Raw genomic sequence first — 7,913 nt, forward strand, 5'->3', positions numbered from 1 at the left:
AGAAAAAAAAGAAAAAAATAGGAGAGCTCCACTGTGTGCACCTGCCAGTGACCTGTCTACCTTTTTTTTTAAACCTACAATTACTGAGTGACAGTAGACATCCCTCTTTCTTTTTCTCTTAGGAAAATACATTGCTGCTTCACCTGTTCCTCATCTTGTTTTACTTTACTTATCTTTAGGAATTATGTCTTGGAGGGATTTTCCGTGCTATTCAGATCTTGACTGCTGAAGATCAGTGGCTTTAACATTTGCCTGTCAATGGCAGATGTTTTTGTAATCCCATGTTCCATACTCAGAGTGCTGGACGTTACAGCCTTGACATTTGGCCTAAGATTGAGGATTTGCTATTAGTATTTCCCCAGGAAACTGACACTTGACGGACAGGCTACATAATCCATGCTTGGATACATTTCTTAGTGAATTGATCTCCATTTCAAATTGACGTGGGCAAAGACACAAGTGTAGTAGATCACCATCTATTCCCCACCCACGGTGTATTTTAATAAAATGCAACATGCATCGCAGTGTAAGCTATGAAGCATATAAATCTGCAACATCCAGTTTGAAACTTCCTTACAAAGAGCTATGAATGCCTTCCACATTTCCCTAGTGTTTATTTACTTATGCAGGAAGCCTAGAAAAATATTTTGATGTATTGCATGCCATAATTTTTAACATTACTCAAAATGTTTCAAAAGATTTTTAGTGAAAGTTAACCCACATCAATCATGACCTTGACATGAAAAATTACTGCCAACCTTTAAATAAAAGAAAGAGAGGGAGCAAGAACTCTAATACTTCTGGCTGATGCTGAATCGTTGAAAACATTCAAAGTGTTATGCACATACTCTGTCTACAGTGGAACTATATAAAAGGAAGCCAATCATTTATTACCATGGCAAACGTAATTAAAGATCTTTTATCTTTTCAACTTATAGGATCCCAGAAAGTGCACTTTATATAGTGAGAATTATATTTAGTAACTATTGTATTAGTAACTATAGTAACTCTTTCTACTTTAGATTAACATAGATTCCAATGAATTCCCTGGGAGCTTTTCAAAGTTAGTAAAAACGTGCATTCAGGCTATGACTTTGTAGCATATGTTGCTCCTTCCCCATTGTATTTCCCCAACCAAAGTTGTACCTGTTACCCAAACAAAAGGTGATACTAGACTAAGCAGGCTGACCTGCTTTTCTAGTATTCCCCTTACTAAGGGACAACAAGGAACAACATGCCAGGACTTGGTTGTCTCATAGGATCTGAATACAGAAAACTTTCTGTTTGGTAAGCACAAACAGCGTTGCCTCCAGCTTCGTGCCAAAAACTCATTAATGTGGCTAACAAAGATGGCATATATCCCATGATTTCTCTGAGAAAAGTAAACTTCATCAGAAGTCTGAGAGTTAGGTCATCGTGTCAAATTCTCTGTATCTATGGAGAGTTTTCATCAATGTGATGTCCTTGGGCGCAGAATTAAATATTATTCCAAAGAGGAAATACTTCTTTTCTCTGTTATGGAAAATTTCAGCCTTGAAATATTTTAGCTGTACGTTCCTCTAGACTGGATGCTTTATAAAACCTTGTTATTACAAATCCAGCTTATTTCAAAGCCTTGATCCGCAAAGCCTCTTTGTATACAGATTTCTGATGTTTTTTGCAACACATCTAAATCATATCATCTAATTTATTCAAAGTTCTGACTGCGCTTCTCAGCCTCTTACAGCATTTCAACAAGTTGTGCAAACTATGAAATTTTATTAAAATATTGCATCTACCTGAGGATATAAAAACTGCTCTTCTTCTCCATCTGACTTGTTATTCTACTCTTGCAATGGTCAGATTCACCTATAAATGTCCTATCACACTTTTAAAATCATGCAGTTCTATATATCATAGGGAAATAGAGGAAGGCAATTTCCTTCTGCTCACACTGGTAGTTTTACATGCTTAACTTGAACTCTGACTGTCAAGTGAACTAGAAGCATTTTAACTGAGCTAGTAAAAGACCTAGAAATGGCCAGTATTCTTGAAATAGCTACCCCAGGACAGGAATCAATTCTACTGCTAACTTACGAGAAATAGTTTCCAGAAAGTAGGAACAGTGATTGCAAATAAGGAAATAAATGTAACCAAGAGCAGATGCAAAAATCAAGGAGTTATTTTCTGTGATCTCTGCATACTGCCTGAAACATAAATGTAAATTTAGTATTTGTCAGCAGTAGTTAATGAGAACCCCAAGACTGAGTTTGTAACTATGAAAGTTCAATACAACTAGTAAATTGGAAATGTTAAAGGAAGAAAACCTAATGAAGGAGGAGATGAGATCTGTATTTCTCCTTGTCTAATTTCTCACCAGCAGGTGCTTCAACTCAGTAACAGCTCATTCCCAGCATCTTAAAGGGCTGGTCAGCCTTACAGCTCTCCTTTTTCGAATGAAAACAAATGACTGTTAGCACAGACACTAACAGTTCTCAATCACGCTTAGAGTTGATCTCCTTTGCTTTAGAGAACTCCAAAGCATCTCATGAGTTGCAGTTTTCTCATTTGTCTGCTTTTGTGGAAGATGCTGAAAGCATCTCCTCTTCTGCCTGTTTTCAGTAATTGCCTCCTAATGGCAAGGAGCACTTCAGGAGAATCTATTGGCCATGTTAGATTATGTCTGACCACTAGACTGATGCTCTGAAGGCTTTAACTCATGGGATCCTGTGCCATAATTTTTCTTCCACTTCATTTACAATATCCCTATTTTTAGCACCAGCATGAGACAGACACAATTATACCTGAAGTTCAGCAGCATATAATAGGTGTCTGAATTTGACTCTTGAGTTATTCTAATCATCGTTTTCACAGTTTAACACCATTTACATAGTGCTATTTGGTTTTAAACACCCTGGGCTAAAAGTCACATGCTTAAAATCATGCATTTTCAAAAATAAGAAAAAGCCATAAATGACTAAGAAACGCGTTATAGTCAAGTACCTGTGTTATGCTATGTTTAGCAAATATAGAGTAACACATGAGATTATATTTTTAGCACCTGTATTCTCCATTAATGTTTTTTTCTGAATGATGTGAACAATAATCCAGAGTGAGCATGCACTCTTTATAGTTGTGCAAATTTGAAAAAGCTGCTGTAAATTTGAGTTTTCCTTTCCTAGCAGTATTTTAAGTTAAACCTGTCTGTGCTTCATTGCATCTCCATTCCTTCAACAGTGATTCCCAGCCTCCTTGCAACTTTGCTCCGTTTGACCGAGTCCACAATGTTCCAACTGCAAATAGGTGGGGACCCAGAATCCTGTTTTTTCTTTCATACAACTTTTCATACGAACTATTAGCATCAAGTTTGAATTGTTACAGCATTATTTGACAAACCTTAAGCATCTGTCTGAAATCCAGTCTCCTAAGTACAGGTCCACCAACCTTTGTCTGGGATTTCCTGGAAACAATGTACAGTGAAGTCTGGTGCTGTTATAAGGTAACTGTGACATTTTGCAGACTGTATCTTCACATGTGCAGTGAAGTTTGGTGCCGTTATAAGGTAACTGTGACATTTTGCAGACTGGTTGGATTTATTTTATTGCATATGCATAAAGCAGCTGTCCAGTGCACATACAGTTGGCCTCTCAGAAGGTTCTCTGCAAATTTGAAGACACCTGATAACGCTATAAGGTTGATTGTTACTACTCATACACAATGGAGCTGGGCAGGCTACTATCTGTCGACAAATCCCAGATGTTCACTGCAGATGTGCTGATCGGTAAGGAGTTACAGACATTTAATAGCCAGGTTCATGTTACTGTGTATGTTCAATAGCAAACAAATTCACCACAAGGTGATACATTATGGGTAAAAATTATTCTATAAAAATGAAGAATATATTACAGACATTTAACAGCCAGGTTCATGTTACTGTGCATGTTCAATAGCAAACAAATTCGCCGCAATGCAATACATCTTGAGTAAAAATTATTCTATAAAAATGAAGAATATCTTCACAAAATCACAGAATCACAGAAGTATATGGGGTTGGAAGGGACCTCTGGAGATCATCTAGTCCAACCCCCCTGCCAGAGCAGGTCCACCCAGAACAGGTCGCACAGACCTGTTTTGAATGTCTCCAGAGAAGGAGACTCCACCACCTCTCTGGGCAGCTTGTTCCAGGGCTCTGCCACCCTCACAGGAAAGAAGTTCTTCCTCATGTTTAGATGGAACTTCTTATATTCAAGTTTGTGCCCATTTCCTCTTGTTCTGTCACTGGGCACCACTGAAAAAAGACTGGTCCCATCCTCCTGACACCCACCCTTTAAGTATTTATAGGCATTGATCAGATCCCCCCTCATCCTTTTTTTCTCCAGACTCAAAAAACCCAAGTCCCTCAGACTCTCCTCCTAAGAGAGATGTTCTAGCCCCTCATCTTCGTAGCCTTCTGTTCTACCCTCTCCAGCAGTTCCCTGTCCTTCTAGAACTGGGAAGCCTGGAAGTAAATACTTTGCAGACAGGTTTTCATCTGGAAGAAGTTATGTCCCAGTCCTGTGGTAACTCTGTTTAAATAACTAATAATAAATAAATATATAATAACAAAAAGCCTCCACCAAAGTACTGATACATTCAGTTACCTCTAGCTAGTCAGGCTAATGGGGAGCTGGGACACCCTGGAGGAAGGGAAATGGCCTCACCAAGTCATGCTTAATGTAAGACTTACAGATAGCATATTTTACAAGAATGTGCATCCTAAAAATTTTTTTAACTAAGAGCATTTTATACCCCTTTGGATAGGTGTGACTTTGAAGGACTTAACTGAGTCATATCTAGGACCATATAATAAACATCCTTCAAGAGGCAAAAATGTCACTGCTTCTTTCACGTACAGTTGTGGAAGAGAAAACATCACTAATATTATCCTCACAGAACCTCATGGTAAATTATGACTTGTGTATGTGTATATATGTCCTGTATACATTTATCCCATTAATGTCAATAGCATATCAGAGTTGAGACCTGCTGTGCATATCTGAGAGGAAATTTTTGTTACTGAAGAAGATTTCCTAGTGCCTAAAAGATAAAGAATTGTTTGTTATGAGATTTGGTCATTGTTCCCAGAGCTGTATAATTAGTCTTAAATGTTTTAGTTACAATCCTGCTGTGGATTTGCATGTGTAAGTCCTGGTGATTAAAGCGGGACATGAAGAGCAGAACTAAGCTTTTGCTCTATGTGGGAAGCAATATACGAAACTCTGCCCACTGAAATCACTGAGAGTATTTTCTTTCCTTTGTTGGGTCAGGATTTTCTCCCATGTCTGGCTAAGTACTCAATAGATTCATTTTCAGAGACTCTCTTCCCTCTCCCTTTTCTCCTGGCTAGATAAGATAATGTATTTTCAAGAAAAAAGTTAAAAAAACCCCCCTAACCTAAATAAATGCATAATTTCAATATCCTACTTCTCCCTGGTATAAAAGGAGAAAAAAAGGGTTTATGCTCCTACTGTAGTTTTGATTCTAAATCCAATGTAAATACAGAATGAAATGTAAATCCATTGGCTTTTTGTGTTGTGAATTTTACAACATTTTTAATATTGATTCAGCTACATGTTGGAAAGTGTCTTTCATTAAGAAATCCACACACAGCTGAGGAAGGGGTTGAGGTGATGTCTTTGTGTCTCTGCTAAAGTTTAAACCCCTCTTGTGTACAGCCAGGTGAAACCCAGGAGTGGGCAAAGTGACGTAAACCACATCCTTCTCTGATCTCCAAGATTTTGCGACACGCTTGCCTTTACACTTGTAACTCCTTGGCTACGTTTCAATTGAGTTCTCCCTCACCGTGTCGCTGTCTTAAGTATTTTTCACTTTTCTAATGTCAAAAGCTCTTCTGTTGAGAGGACTCAACAGGAAGTGGATGCAGGGAGTATGAGCTCTGATGAGATCCTTTAATCCACCCCTAATCCCACTCAATTAAAACTCCATTGATGACAGAAAAATCATTAAGTGCTGAAGAACAGGAAAATGAGCGAAAACAACCCTGCATGAGAAATTAGATGCGCGGCTTTTAACAGGGGTGTCCTGCTCCTTTCCCCAGCACACCTCCTTTCTGTGCCACCCCTGGCAAGCCGAGCTCTTAACTCTTACAACTGAGCAGGTAAAAACGTATAATCAAGTTGGCAGCTTCAGTAACGCAGCTCTCAGCGTTCAGGGAGAGTTATGCACAGAATTCTTAACATCACACATCCCACCGCTGCCGGGGGAGCTGGAGGGAGCTGGGGGCTCATGTGAAGGGTCAATTCAGTGACTGTTCTCTTGTTCTATAAACACATCATGCTGTGCATCCCTCTTTTACCTACACACTGCTGCTTACCTCTGTATTTCTGTAATCAATTTCCAGAGAGGCAGTTTGCAGAGACAGGAGAAAAACTAGAGGTAAAAATAAGGGGAAAAAAAATAATCGTTCTGTTTATCAATAAGTTTTAATTGCATTCTTTTGTATTTTCTAACGTAAAACATGGAGGGTATTTATGGTTTGATATCTTTACATTTAACATGTCCATTTTTCTTTTTTATATCTTTTCTAATGAGGCGGGGGACAAAGGAAGCCCAGAAAGCAATATTTGATGTTACCTCCCCGCTTTGCATGTCTTTCTCTGATATCTTCAAGTGGTTTTTAGGTCGTAGGGAAATAGGAGGCATAACAGGGAAAGTACAAAGAGCTAAGGAGCAGCAGGTCTGAATGATATTTTCCAGTGGGAAAGCTGGGAACCATATGCTGTGAATGTTGAGTACAGTTAATGTGGCTTCAAGCAGCATTAAATCCATTTACACCGCATGAGCCCCCTCTTCCCAGAGTGCACACACGGGTCATGGAGCCAAAAGCAGTAGAGCAACCAGCTGGACTTTGTTGACGGTTCTGGTGGTGGCCAGAGGAAAGCCTTTGGAAAAAGGCTTTGTGAATGTCTATGCTGAGAGGCAGTCTAGATTTCTCATGGATTCCCAGTCTTTATTCTCGTCCTTTCTTGGCCTGAAATAGCCATATTTGGCACCTCAGAAAAACTCACAGACATAAGGCGGGCATGAGGTAATTTATAGAAACTTAAGACCCAAACAATTGCAGGATTCTTGGACTCATTTTGTTCCCCCCGTGTGATTTTACACTGGAAGGGAGTATGTAGACTTTCATCTTTCTTCATCGCTAACTTAAAAAAAGAATGGCCTGGTACTTTTCCAGGCAATCTGTGTGCACCTATAAACTGAAATGCAGCTCATAAACATTAACCATGTTGAAACAATACACTCGCTGTTTGCAATCACATTATAAACAACTTAGATGTAAGACACAATTTCTAGACATCTGTAATGTCACTGCACAGGGAAACCCAACCTCCACAACTAAAAGACAGACTAATTACCGGCACATGTGTTTTTTGGCTTGCGCATAAGCTTTCGATCAATATGCATAATGTACATATGACATTGCTTTTAATAAGTGCTTCTTCATCAAATAGTGCTGGTATTTAACCTCTGACCACTTTTACACTCCTTTTATGCCTCTTCTCCCTCTTTCTCTGGTAGACACCAACTGCTATCTACTCCAAACAGCAGATTGCCAGGACTTCTTTGCTACACGCTTAAGTGCCTTGTTCGACGCCTTGTATTCTAATTCCTATTTAGTGCCCTCAGGCGTTGCAGTAGAAATAATAACTCATGGGTCCTGACCCTTCAGATACTTTCTAGTACAAGTAATACCCACTAAGGCTGGTAAGCACGTCCAAGAGCAGGCTGATGATTTGTGCAACTGGCAAACAGAGGCTCAAGAGATTCTTTAGAGGTTTCGCTTGATAAAGCGGAGAACGCTGCCATGCTTGTATTCCCTGACATTTATTTTGATATAACAAAAAAAAAAAAAAAAAAAAAAAAAAGGCTAT

The sequence above is a fragment of the Calidris pugnax genome, unplaced genomic scaffold (assembly GCF_001431845.1).
Source record: "Calidris pugnax isolate Ruff unplaced genomic scaffold, ASM143184v1 scaffold49, whole genome shotgun sequence".
NCBI lineage: Eukaryota > Metazoa > Chordata > Aves > Charadriiformes > Scolopacidae > Calidris > Calidris pugnax.